At 43.4% G+C, this 14,760-nt stretch overlaps 1 protein-coding gene across 4 annotated transcripts in view; it reads right to left on the bottom strand.

Annotated features, from left to right (window-relative positions):
• TRAPPC12 (trafficking protein particle complex subunit 12) overlaps window positions 1-14,760 on the bottom strand; it is a 104,408-nt gene that overhangs the window by 66,392 nt on the left and 23,256 nt on the right. The window lies entirely within an intron of this gene.

Below are 14,760 nucleotides of genomic sequence, written 5' to 3'. Positions count from 1 at the left end.
AATATTTTCTTGGGACATGATTTATAATGGCTGCATGATATTCCATCACACACACGTACACATCATTTGTTAGTCTGATATTTGGACATGTGTCAGTCACCTTTTCAGAAACTATAAAACTGTTCACTAACTGAACACCATTCAACAAGAGCTGCTGGTGCTACGGAACTGGCCGAATGACACTCTACTCATGTTTTATCTAAAAGCTCTTCATCAAGGGTCTCTGGGATGACAATGAGTAATGAAGATAACGAGATAATCCTTTGCCACTACTATGACTAGCTGTCCCAGGATAAAAGAAACCAAGACCACATTCCCTTGACTCCAAGGAGTCAACTGTTTTGACTATCACAAATGGAAGCAGTACAAAAAGCAACAGAGAAACCAGAGTCCTAGAGAAAGACGGCCTGCAGTGGTTAGACAAAGGAAACTGCCAGTTTTTATGAACAAAAGTTATAAACAGTTAAGAAGAGAAACTGTAAATAATAGTTAAGTTCTACCAGTAACCCGGAGTTGTCCTTCTGCACTAAAAGTATTCAACTGTTTTCTTCTGGAAGGGTCTTTGGGAGCAAAGACCACCATTTATTTTGTATAACAAATGAGCAAGATCTCTGTACATGGTATATTTTCCTTACTTTTGTGGTAATACAACTCCTATTTATGTCCAATACTCACGGCTAAGTTGGGCCTTTTCAGAATGTACTTATCAACTGATGTGCCTAGCCCTGTGTGAAAGGCATTCCTAATTTCATCGAAGTTGTGAGTGTGCTGACCAGGTCTAAAACAACAGAACAGGTCATAGGAAACACATTATATCAATGATTCAGAACAGATGACGGCCCAGTCTTCAGCTGGCCACCCTGGAGTTGGAGATGACAGTGAATCTGTTCTAGATGAAGGTGCGGCTGGCCGCTGTGTCGCCGAGCCCTCACACGCCCCTGCTCCAGTCAGAGCGCACCTGCACTTGCTCATTGCAAGATGAGTAACCTCAAACCAACCTCAAACCTGATCTTTTTTTTTTGTTTTTTTGAGACGGAGTTTTGCTGTTGTCGCCCAGGCTGGAGTGCAGTGGTGCGATCTTGGCTCACTGCAACCTCTGCCACCTGGGTTCAGGCAATTCTCCTACCTCAGCCTCCCGAGTGGCTGGGATTACAGGCACCCACCACCACGCCCGGCTAATTTTTATATTTTTAGTAGAGACGGGGTTTCACCATGTTGGCCAGGCTGGTCTTCAACTCCTGACCTCAGGTGATCCACCTGCTTCGGCCTCCGAAACTGCTGGGACTACAGTGTGCGCCACCGCGCCCAGCCTCAAACCTGATCTTAATGGTGCCTTTCCTGCTCATGGTGAAACCTTCCTATTCTTAATTCCTATTTCTCCTTTAGCTCCTTGGGGCAGTGGTCTCATCTAACGCATTGTTTTTCAATTTCTAAAAGCATTTCTTTAGTGTGGCACTTGGCATGCAAAAAAATTGTGGAACAGACAGGAAATTCATAGCACTACAAGAAGACAGTACAATAATAAACTAACGCTTAATTAACCACACTAGTAATCAAAGAAATGCAAATTATAATTTACTAGTGAGTTGATATTCATTAGCAAAACAAATAAAAAGCAAATGTCATTGTTAGCCTAAAAAATTAGAAATTTTTTAAAAAAAGATACAAGTCAGGATAGGCAAGGAGATGCTACAGCCAGTGCACTCAGGTGCTGTGGAAAACATAATTTGGAATGACCTTCTGAACGACAATGGGGAGTATTTATGAACAGCCTTTGACTTCAGAATTCTCCTCCTAAGACTTACCCTAAAGAAATGATCACATATGTAGAATTCTGTATAAGACAGTTCATCCTAAGATTATTTATAATAACTTCAGATTATGTGGCTATTAAAATGTTTTTTAAAGACCCTTTAATATAGGGAAATGCTAAATGTATAATAAATCATAAAAAGACACAAACTGATAGAAGCATATGAATTTTGTGCCTAAGCATATATACACAAATATGTATCTCCATCTTCATACATGCACACTATGTATAGTATAGATATGCACACACACATGTATAACACATACACTAAAATGTAAAAGGACAGTGGTTATATAAGCAATCTTTTTTTCAATTTTTCTTTTCTCTTTTAGACACAGAAACTTGCTATTTGTGAAGGGAGGAAAAAAGTTTTGTGAATGAAAAAATAATGATGGATCAGCACTCATGCAGACAGCACTTTGATGTCCTGGCCTGTCAGAAATCAACCGTGCACATGTCACTTCTGTCCACACAGTGACGCCCTCAGTCTCTGGACCTAGAACAGTGCTTGATATGCAGGAACCAAATTCATGCTGGTTGAAATAATACAGCATTTTCACAAGTATGGAAGGTGTAAGTTACTACTAAGTACAGCAGCTAAAGCATAAGCAAAGTTTTGGGATTTTCTGAAAAATAAAAGGATTTTGATGCAGTAGATATGCAATCTCCTGATGTTCCATTCTGTGATGTTACACAACGCCCAGTGAACTCAATTTGTTTTTTATTTCATTTTATTTGTTTTCAAGACAGAGTCTCGCTCTGTCGCCAGGCTGAAGTGCAGTGGCGTGATCTCAGCTCACTGCAACCTCTGCCTCCTGGGTTCAAGCCATTCTCTTGCCTCAGCCTCCCGAGTAGCTGGGACTACAGGCGTGCACCACCACGCCCAGCTAATTTTTGTATTTTTACTAGAGACAGGGTTTCACCATGTTGGCCAGGATGGTCTTGATCTCTTGACCTTGTGAACTGCCCATCTCGTCCTCCCAAAGTGCTGGGATTACAGGCACGAGCCACCGCGCCTGGCCCTCAATTTGTTATCTATTTGTTGGACCTCAAAGGCAATTAGACTTTGTGTGGGTACAAAAGCATATAAACGGGAAAATCTGATTATGGTTACTTACGTATTTTTTAAACAAGTAAGAAATATTTTACAGTAAAGGCTTCCATCTCATTTTATGCCCAGTATGTATAGATGCTCACCACCAATCAAACATTTACATGTGTAATAAAATTATTTGTGAGGACTTTGCAAATATAAAGTACTCCATAAATGATTAAAAATAGTAAAACATATCATATAAAAAGCCTTCAGCTTTTGCCATGATTTCATATTCTAAGACTTGTTTTCTATGTCTCACACTAGATCACAACTATTAAAAATAAAGCAAACGCCTACCATCTTAATTATTCATTTCTTTGGGAAATGTAAATCTTTTAAAAAGTGGCTTCTTTCCTGACTGAAAATAGAAAGCAGAAATGTTTATGCTCTTGTTACAGTTTCTCCCAATATAATTTTCCCACAGATGACTGAATAGGAAAGATTTACTTGGATAATTGCTGCTGTTGATTAAGTGTGCACTATTAGAGTAAGCAATTTACTGGTTAATATCGATTGGTCTATAAATGACATGCAGTCATATCTATACAAACTTACACCGACCCGAGAGCCAATTTTCTAGGAGTCAGAACAACCCAATTCCCTGAGACAATAACACAAAAGAGCACGCGGCAGAGAGAATGTGGGCAGCCCTTTCCACCTGCATCTCCCAGGTGGAGGCACAGAGGGCTCAGCGCTGGCAGACCTGCTGGGGGACACGGAGTGGGGAGCAAAGGGGCAAGGCCCAGACCCAGCCTCACACCTCAGCTGGGGAGGGCTCCCACTGCAATTCAGGGCAGAGGTGACTGACAGAGCCCCTTCTTCTCTAATTTAGATGTGGTGTGAGAGTCAGACGCATCGGTAGAGGGAACAGAAAGATGAGTGTTTCATTTCTTCCTCTTTTTTTTTTTTTAAAGACAAGGTCTTGCTTTGTTGCCCAGGCTGGAGTGCAGTGTTGTGATCACGGCTCACTGCAGCCTCGACCGCCTGGGCTCAGGCAATCCTCCCACCTCAGCTTCCCGAGTAGCTAGGACTACAGGGGCGTGCCACCGCATCAGGCTAATTTTTAAATTATCTGTAGATAAGGGATCTCACTATGTTGCTCAGGCTGATCTTAAACTCCTAGACTCAACTGATTCTCCTACCTCAGCCTCCCAAGAGTGTTGGGATTACAGGCATGAGCCATTGTGCCCAGCCAGATGATTCTCTTTGTATAATCATTTAGAAAAACATTAAAGGAAAAAAAAGAGAAGAAAACACGTTATTTACCACTTACAATTTATACTTTCCCAAATGGTGATTTTTTCTGATAAGAGAATATAAACTATTTGGCTATAGTTCAAGTTTACTTTGTATTTCAAAAACATTTCTAGGCACAGGAATATTTTTGTTCACACCAAAGGAGATCAACTGAGACCATAACTGTCTCTCCTCACTGAGGTCAGGCTTTGCTATCATATCCTTTGTCGGGGGCCTGGCAGGACATGATGGCTAATGCATGGTCAAAGGAGTTTCTGAAGAGAGTCTCAGGAAGGAACTTTTTGCAAAGTTGTGGGCAAGGGACAGTGATGTGCCGAGGGCATGGCGCCAGAGGGGACTGGGCTGCAGGACAGCTGTGGCAGCCTCAGGAAGAGGATCACAGCTGCCAGGAGACTGCCCCTGGCTGGACAGGGGTCAGGAGCCATGGTGCAGAGCTCTGTGCTGCAGCGGGCTGCGCGGGGCAGGAAAGGAGCGTGTGTGGGAACAGGTGCACGTGCGGGACATCCAGGGCGGCACCAAGTGAGTTTGGTCACGTCACACTGTGCTGTCCGATCAACTGCATATAACATAATTCTCTTCTTTTGGATATTGAATATTAAGGTTTTTAATAGAATTTTTGACTAAGTAATACAAGTAATACAGCAGCAAACATTCTCGAATGCCTTTTTACACACACGTACAAGTTTTTCTAAAGTATATAATTGAAAGTGGGATTGTTGAGTCAAAGGTTATACAAAGCATGTACTTTATTATTATTATTATTAGTTTTTAAATTTTTTTTTGAGACAAGGTTTTACTCTGTCACCCAGGCAGGAGTGCAGTGGCCTCATCATGGCTTACTGCAGCCTCGACCTTCCAAGGCTCAGGTGATCCTCCTGCCTCAGCCCCACAAATAGCTGGGACTATAGGCGTGTGCTAACACGCCCGGCTAATTTTTGTACTTTTAGTAGAGGCAGGGTTTTTCCATGTTGCCCAGGCTGGTCTTGAACTCCTGGGCTCAAATGATCCACCCTCCTTGGCCTCCCAAAGTGCTGGGATTACAGGTGTGAGCCACCGTGCCCAGCTTTATTAGCTATTGTTAAATTGCTCTGCAAGACAATTCACGTTCGCATCAACAATGTGTGTTGCCTGCCCTTACCAACTGGTGCTGCCAGTGTGACCGGCTTGTCCGTTTCCCTCTTCTTTAGTGTTTCTCCTGGTACAAGCCTCCAACTGGAGGCACGGTAGACATTTCCTTGGCCACACGTGTCAAGCACACGTGTTCGGAGGTTTATTTTTACCAGCCTCGGCAGAGCACAGCCTCAGCCTTCTGATCTTCAGACTTGTCCAAGAGGTGATGTGGAACTAGCAGAGCCAGGGCTCTTGGTTAATGGACAAATGCTGGAGAGGGCACGACCGGCCAGGAGGAACCAGCACAACATCGTTCTCTCATGCCGGGCACTCTTTTCCTTCCAAGGTGGGATGTGACTTTGGCTACTGTGAGAGCCAGAGCCAGTTCTTATGATCGCATGCTGTCTGCTATTTGAAATTATAATTGCTTATTTTCTTAGTGTGTTTTTTGCTATTTTTATCTTATTATTTTCCACCTTAGTCCCCTTACTGGTGGCCCTCCTCCATTTTCTTTTTCTTTTCTTTTTTTTTTTTGAGACGGAGTCTTGCTCTGTCCACCCAGGCTGGAGTGCAGTGGCGTGATCTTGGCTCACTGCAAGCTCCGCCTCCCAGACCATTCTCCTGCCTCAGCCTCCCGAGTAGCTGGGACTACAGGCGCCCGCCACCATGCCCGGCTAATTTTTTACATTTTTAGTAGAGACGGGGTTTCACTGCGTTAGCCAGGATGGTCTTGATCCCCTGACCTCGTGATCTGCCCGCCTCGGCCTCCCCCCTCCTCTATTTTCAATGATAGATGTCAGAAATATGCAGCAAAGAAATTACTTTTAAAATCAGAATCTAAAGTATACCACATAAAACTTTAAACTTTGTGAAAGAAATCTTATGAAAATCTCATAATTACTGTACATGACATGTAAAATTCTAATAATGAAGTTAGTCTGATATGAGATAAAGATTTTAGATAAAAATTACTTTTACTTTTTTTTGCTAGGAGTACGATACAGGGTCTATTTGAGAAACTGAACATAGGCATTACACAACTTCCAAATGATGAGAAAAATAGTCTAATAAAAATCACTCAAGTAACTAATAGCATGTACATAACTTTTCTCCAAGACTCAAAGGGAATTATTACCTCTACATACGATACCATTAAAGTGATTAACACGTCCTTCTCCCAGGCTGTGACATCCATTTCCCTGTAAATTACAATCTTAGGAAACTCTGACATAACTTAGGAAAATAATTCAAAAACCCTTTCCTGGCTGCCTTAAAGACAACAGGAATTATTTTAGGACACACTAGAATTAAAATACCAGGGCAAGGTAAAGATCCTTTCATAAATACATTTTTCACCTTATGTAAGCTCCCTTGTTAGGCCTGTTAATAAAATTTCTGATGGTCTCAAGTATTTCCAATGTATGAAACATATCAAACCATTGTATACATTTATTAATAACAGGAACAATCAAAGAGGGTAAAAAATAGCCTGTAGAAAAAATTAATTATAATTAACATGCATGGCTTTGCGTGTGATTTTTATACCCATTATTATAAAGCCCTGTCATGCTGCCAGTTCAGTTCCTGCCTCAGCTTCTCTACCGCCAAACCAAGGGGCCACGTCCACACCCTCGCGAACAGAGCATGGGCCAGGGAAACGGCCACCCTGGAGATCCGTAACTGCATTAGCAAATTATAATGGATACAGATACTTACAAATTAGCTGTTTTTTCCCCTTTAAAAAAGAGTATCTCCATCTCTCTCCTCTCCAAAGCTTTCCAATCATAGAAATAATGACAGAATCACTTCGGTAAAAGAAACTCAAAGAAGCATTCGACTGGCACCGACTCACGTTTAAACTTGGTGTGATGTGTGAAGGTAAGCAAGGGATGCTTGCTTATCTGTTTGAGGACACGCTTCTGTGAATATGGTAAAGTATGTGGGGAAGAAGGGCAACTTGGGGAGCATAGTTTCCAGCGGTTCACAGGCTACCAGAAGCATTCGGATAGCAAACACCTACACCTAAGATAATTTCCCGCTTCTATTTTAGGAGAGGGTCTCTGCCTGGGTTTTTGCGCTTACTCCGAGTTAATGAGTACAGACCTGTGTGTGTATGTTGCGTGACCATGTGAGTGACAGTTCCACAGCTTGGGGAGTGTGATGCAGAGGAAGGAGGAGAGGGAAGCGTCTCTGGGGAAGATTTGGCTTCTCTGAGTCTGGAAGGGTCCTTCAGTCTCTGCAAATCGGGGAACGGCTGGGAACTTTGCTCTGGGGCAAAAGAGGCCTGAGGAATTCATGCTGGAGCTCTCGGGATTCCCGCCAGTTAGAGAAGCAGGGTTGTAGGAACTGGTTTTCAAGATGTGGTACAAGCAGCTTCTCTGTGGGAAGTGGATGCAGGGCATGAGGAGAGAAAAGGGAAACTTCACTGCCGTGGGTTAGGAGTGCAGCTGAATTTGTGTCTGTGTCTGAAGACACTGATGAAGAATCATAAGCGTTACAATAAATTTGTGAATCTGGAATATATACTTCTTTTAAAAATAGTGTATGAGCTTCAAGTCAGCAATAAGTAAATTAAAAATAATAGAATAGCACTTCTAAATCTGAGTAAATGCCATAAATGGTTAAGAAGGCAGAACTTCACTGAGCAAGAGCGCTAGCTTAGCAACCTTTATTGTTATTGCTCGAAAGAGAAGAGGCTTAATATGTGTTTGCTCAATGAATACATGAAGAAACCCAAGTGAGAACTTGTTTGTTTCAATCCCATCAGATATAAGGTCTTCTCATGGGCAAATCCTACCCCTGGATACAACCCAGTCCTAGAAGCTGTATTGCAAAGCATAATTCCCACAGCGCGTAGATCCGATGGTTCAGAAATACCAAGTCATCTGGTGGGAGGTAGTCAATGAACAAAACCACCACCAGCAACTGTGCTTTTTGCTGGGCTGTGCGGACTACGTAAGGGACACGGGGCAGTAGGGATGGTACTGGTAACAGGAGCAAGGACATTTGTTTGGGACCAACCTCTACACCTTTGTAGATCTTAGTGTTCTAATCTACAAAGTGGGCATTTTGGACTATGTTAGTTTTTCGAATTTTTAAATAGTAAAATTCATTCACCTTTCCCCCCACCCCCCCAAAAAAGACATCTCAAGAGAGACTTCTGTATAAAGTAGACCCTGCTGAAATGCTCTGCCTGACACTGGCCCTACCAAGTCGCCTCTGCAGGCCATGCCCAGTCACCCCGAGGCCCCTCCCTGGAACCCGAGGCTTCTCAGAATCACAGTTTGAAAATGTGCTAGATTCGATTTTCATTCCTATCAAATCCTTCCTTTCCTTTTCTGCCATTGCAGAGGAAGAAACGCTCCATCTTTCTCCAGACTAATCTTCTTGTGGTTTCATCTCCTCACTCTTTGCGCCCCCTCCCCCGTAACCGCCCCCCGCTCTATCCTTTTGTATGAGCTCCTTCTCTATTTCTTTAAACCCAACATTCTGATGCTACTTCTTTATCAAAAGAGTAGCTTACCGACCGGGGGTCCTCTTATTTATTCATCCCCTCATCCCTTTATTTATTCAAGAAGACACTATGTACCCATTCTGTGCCTGACCGTGCTGGGTCCTCAGATGCACTGGAGAACAAGACATGCTTCCTGACTGTCACGGTGTTTATTACAGATTTTTAATTTTTGTAGGTTGGCTCTGTCTCCCCCAAGTTACAGCATTTGTTATTGACACTGATGACATGTCACCTCCCAGTTCATGCATATAATGAAGTCAGGATAAAATCCAAGTAACTAAGGCTGCTTTGCCAATGTTCGGTACTTTCTCAAAAACAGGCTTTTTGGGCAAAACTCCAAAAAAAGGTTTCTTTTTGGGAAAAAGATCAGGGATCAAAGGAAGTTAACAATCAAGATCAAGAAGAATATAAGAAACTGACTTTTGAGTAAAATGGGGAGGATTCTGTTTTTTTTTCCTTTAGGCTCTCTTGGGAAGCAAGAGATCTGCTGACAATAAAACACTAGAAAGTAGAAAGTCAAAGAGAAGTTTAAAATCAGAAGAGAGGGACTGGAAAATCCAGGAACCCAGGGCACGATGTCCCTGCGCAACCTCACAGCGGAGTGCAGCCCCGCCTGTGCTTCCGAAAGGCCCTCACACAGCCGAGATCTGGGTCATCACAGCCGGGAGCCAGGCCCCAGGCAAAGGGGTTCCAGGTGGCCTGGTCAGCGTCGCAGGCAGCCCCCAATCCATACTGAACCCAGGAAAGCTTCTGAAGTGTCACAGAAGTCACAAAACCACACATAATAAGGATGTGTCTGAATTCAAGAAAACTAGTCAATTAGGGAAAAGATTTTGTTACTTTGTTAAATGCTACTGTTAAAGATCAAGAAATCACTCCTCTCCTGGCTCAGGATTTCGGCCTCATAAACATCAGTCATTTCCGGCAGAACGGGGACAGGCAATACCTCACTTTCAAATACACAGGCAGAGGTGATGCAACAAAAAAGGAACTGGGATTATTTTCTTCTGAATTGCACTGTAGTCTTCGTGCAAGTAAGTCATTTACATATCACTGTTTTCACACAAAAGACAGTTGCCTTTGAGCTGGGACTGAGCCACGCGCTACTCCAAAATAAACTTTAAAACATTCTCATTTTCTATTTTAGTTCACAGGCTAACCTTCACCTGTCATTTCAATGGGCTGCAAGGTTTAATCCTTGAGAAATTTCTAAACTTCTCAGCTATTATATCTTTAGGAACTAAAATTTGCTTAAAATAGGTGAAATCTGGTCGGGTGCAGTGGCTCACACCTGTAATCCCAGCACTCTGGGAGGGCGAGGCAGGCGGATCACCTGAGGTCGGGAGTTCAAGACCAGCCTGGCCATGGTGAAACCCCGTCTCTACTAAAAATACAAAAAATTAGCCAGGCGTGGTGGTGCATGCCTGTTAATCCCAGCTACTCGGGAAGCTGAGGCAGGAGAATCGCTTGAACCCGGAGGCGGAGGTTGCAGTGAGCTGAGATCATGCCATTGCACTCCAGACTGGGCAACAAGAATGAAACTCCGTCTCAAAAAAAAAAACAAAAAGTAGGGGAAATCTGAAGCCCGGTGCAGAAGAATTAGTAACAACTGAGAAAAACATGATGGGGAACTATTAGAAAAATAAGTAAATTAGAAAATTCCATTCTCTTTTTTGAAGGTTGAAAGGTGAATATATGTCCTCCAGATTGTTCACCCAAATGGAGAGTGAGTCTGGACCATGTGCCGTTGAAATATAGTCAGGATAAGGGCTGCATTTCAACATGAGTTTCAGACAGCTGGTGGGACTTATTCCCAAAATCAAGGACCTCACTCTCCAAACCCCTTCAGAAAGTGCGCCCACTAACTTGACTGCATGCAGGCGTGGGAGCGTGGCTTTGCTAAGTCCACTCTAGGCAACCGCATGGATGAGCTTGCAGAGCAATTCCACAGCCCCCTAAGGAGACGACACTGAGGAGGTGAGATTTGGTGTGAGATGGGGCTCTCATTTCAGAGTACTTACCCCATGGCTACCTTAGGAACTTCCAATATCTTCTCCTTAATCTAGAAAAACTACCCAACGCGATTACAGCTGTCTTTAAGATTATCAATTCATTGGAAACAGATCGACCTGTACAGCAATGGTGATCTGGTATTAATGATTTTTTTATTTTTATTTTTTTGAGACGGAGTCTTGCTTGGTATCCAAGGCTGGAGTGGCAGTGGTGTGATCTCGGCTCACTGCAACCTCCGCCTCCCGGGTCCCAGTTCAAGCGATTCTCCTGCCTCAGCCTCCCGAGTATCTGGGCTTACAGGAATGCACCACCACGCCCAGCTAATTTTTGTATTTTTAGTAGAGATGGGGTTTCACCATGTTGGCCAGGCTGGTCTTGAACTCCTGACCTTGTGATCTGCCCGCCTCGGCCTCCCAAAGTGCTGGGATTACAGGTGTGAGCCACTGCGCCCAGCCATGAATTTTAAAAACCTCCTTATAGAATTCATGACAAAGCTTAACAATGTTCAGAAATTCACCCATTCAATAATAAACTTTCTATGCAAAATGCAGAAAATGCAATATATTTTAAAAATGAATGCAAATCATTTATCTGTATTATATATGATGAAGCAAACTCGATCAAAGTATATGCTGCTTTGAGTAATTTGATCATTTCCAATAATGGCTTTTTAACCAATTAGGCTTAAAAGTATCCATGTATTGGGGAGCCAAGATGGCCGAATAGGAACAGCTCCGGTCTCCAGCTCCCAGCCCCAGCGACACAGAAGACGGGTGATTTCTGCATTTCTGCTTGAGGTACCGGTTTCATCTCACTAGGGAGTGCCTAACAGTGGGTGCAGGACAGTCGGTGAAGCGCACCGTGCGCGAGCCGAAGCAGGGCAAGGCATTGCCTCACTCGGGAAGCGCAAGGGGTCAGGGAGTTCCCTTTCCTAGTCAAAGAAAGGGGAAACAGACGGCACCTGGAATATCGGGTCAGTCCCATCCTAATACTGCACTTTTCCAACGGGCCTGGAAAACGGCACACTAGGAGATTGCGTCCTGCACCTGGCTCGGAGGGTCCTGTGCCCACGGAGTCTCGCTGACTGCTAGCACAGCAGTCTGAGATCAAGCTGCAAGGCGGCAGCGAGGCTGGGGGAGGGGCGCCCGCCATTGCCCAGGCTTGCTTAGGTAAACAAAGCAGCCAGGAAGCTCGAACTGCGTGGAGCCCACCACAGCTCAAGGAGGCCTGCCTGCCTCTGTAGGCTCCACCTCTGGGGGCAGGGCACAGACAAACAAAAACTCAGCAAGAACCTCCACAGACTTAAATGTCCCTGTCTGACTGACAGCTTTGAAGAGAGTAGTGGTTCTCCCAGCACGCAGCTGGAGATCTGAGAACGGACAGACTGCCTCCTAAAGTGGGTCCCTCACCCCTGAGCAGCCTAACTGGGAGGCACCCCCCCAGTAGGGACAGACTGACACCTCATTCAACCGGGTACTCCTCTGAGACAAAACTTTCAGAGGAACTATCAGACAGCTGAATTTGTGGTCTCACGAAAATCCGCTGTTCTGCAGCCACCGCTGCTGACACCCAGCCAAACAGGGTCTGGAGTGCACCTCTAGTAAACTCCAACAGACCTGCAGCTGAGGGTCCTGTCTGGTAGAAGGAAAACTAACAAACAGAAAGGACACCCACACCAAAAACCCATCTGTACATCACCATCATCAAAGACAAAAAGTAGATAAAACCACAAAGATGGGGAAAAAACAGAGCAAAAAAACTGGAAACTCTAAAAAACAGAGCACCTCTCCTCCTCCAAAGGAACGCAGTTCCTCACCAGCAACGGAACAAAGCTGGATGGAGGATGACTTTGATGAGTTGAGAGAAGAAGGCTTCAGACGATCAAACTACTCTGAGCTACGAGAGGAAATTCAAAACAATAGCAAAGAAGTTAAAAACTTTGAAAAAAATTAGAAGAATGGATAACTAGAATAACCAATGGAGAGAAGGGCTTAAAGGAGCTGATGGAGCTGAAAGCCAAGTTTCGAGAACTACGCGAAGATTGCAGAAGCCTCAGTAGCAGATGCGATCAACTGGAAGAAAGGGTATCGCTGATGGAAGATGAAATGAATGAAATGAAGAGAGAAGGGAAGTTTAGAGAAAAAAGAATAAAAAGAAATGAACAAAGCCTCCAAGAAATTCGGGACTATGTGAAAAGACCAAACCTACGTCTGATTGGTGTACCTGAAAATGATGGGGAGAATGGAACCAAGTTGGAAAACACTCTGCAAGATATTATCCAGGAGAACTTCCCCAATCTAGCAAGGCAGGCCAGCATTCAGATTCAGGAAATACAGAGAACGCCACAAAGATACTCCTCGAGAAGGGCAACTCCAAGACACATAATTGTCAGATTCACCAAAGTTGAAATGAAGGAAAAAATGTTAAGGGCAGCCAGAGAGAAAGGTCGGGTTACCCACAAAGGGAAGCCCATCAGACTAACAGCTGATCTCTCAGCAGAAACTCTACAAGCCAGAAGAGAGTGGGGGCCGATATTCAACATTCTTAAAGAAAAGAATTTTCAACCCAGAATTTCCTATCCCGCCAAACTAAGCTTCATAAATGAAGGAGAAATAAAATACTTTACAGACAAGCAAACGCTGAGTGATTTTGTCACCACCAGGCCTGCCCTAAAAGAGCTCCTGAAGGAAGCACTAAACATGGAAAGGAACAACCGGTACCAGCCACTGCAAAAACATGCCAAATTGTAAAGACCATTGAGGCTAGGAAGAAACTATAGCAACTAACGAGCAAAATAACCAACTAACATCATAATGACAGGATCAGATTCACACATAACAATATTAACGTTAAATGTAAATGGGCTAAATGCTCCAATCAAAAGACACAGACTGGCAAACTGGATAAGGAGTCAGGACCCATCAGTGTGCTGTATTCAGGAAACCCATCTCATGTGCAGAGACACACATAGACTCAAAATAAAGGGATGGAGGAAGATCTATCAAGCAACTGGAAAACAAAAAAAGGCAGGGGTTGCAATCCTAGTCTCTGATAAAATAGACTTTAAACCAACAAAGATCAAAAGAGACAAAGAAGGCCATTACATAATGGTAAAGGGATCAATTCAACAAGAAGAGCTAACTATCCTAAATATATATGCACCCAACACAGGAGCACCCAGATTCATAAAGCAAGTCCTCAGTGACCTACAAAGGGACTTAAACTCCCACACAATAATAATGGGAGATTTTAACACCCCACTGTCAGCATTAGACAGATCAACGAGACAGAAAGTTAACAAGGATATCCAGGAATTGAACTCAGCTCTACATAAAGTGGACCTAATAGACATCTACAGAACTCTCCACCCCAAGTCAACAGAATATGCATTTTTTTCAGCACCACACCACACCTATTCCAAAATTGACCACATAGTTGGAAGTAAAGCTCTCCTCAGCAAATGTAAAAGAACAGAAATTATAACAAACTGCCTCTCAGACCACAGTGCAATCAAACTAGAACTCAGGATTAAGAAACTCACTCAAAACCGCTCAACTACATGGAAACTGAACAACCTGCTCCTGAATGACTATTGGGTACATAATGAAATGAAGGCAGAAATAAAGATGTTCTTTGAAACCAATGAGAACAAAGACACAACATACCAGAATCTCTGGGACACATTCAAAGCAGTGTGTAGAGGGAAATTTATAGCACTAAATGCCCACAAGAGAAAGCAGGAAAGATCCAAAATTGACACCCTAACATCACAATTAAAAGAACTAGAAAAGCAAGAGCAAACACATTCAAAAGCTAGCAGAAGGCTAGAAATAACTAAAATCAGAGCAGAACTGAAGGAAATAGAGACACAAAAAACCCTTCAAAAAATTAATGAATCCAGGAGCTGGTTTTTTGAAAAGATCAACAAAATTGATGGACCGCTAGCAAGACTAATAA

Source organism: Hylobates moloch, unplaced genomic scaffold (assembly GCF_009828535.3).
Source record: "Hylobates moloch isolate HMO894 unplaced genomic scaffold, HMol_V3 SCAFFOLD_13, whole genome shotgun sequence".
NCBI classification, from domain to species: domain Eukaryota; kingdom Metazoa; phylum Chordata; class Mammalia; order Primates; family Hylobatidae; genus Hylobates; species Hylobates moloch.
The sequence above is the reverse complement of the archived record's forward strand: the minus strand, read 5'-3'. Positions and strand labels throughout refer to the sequence as shown.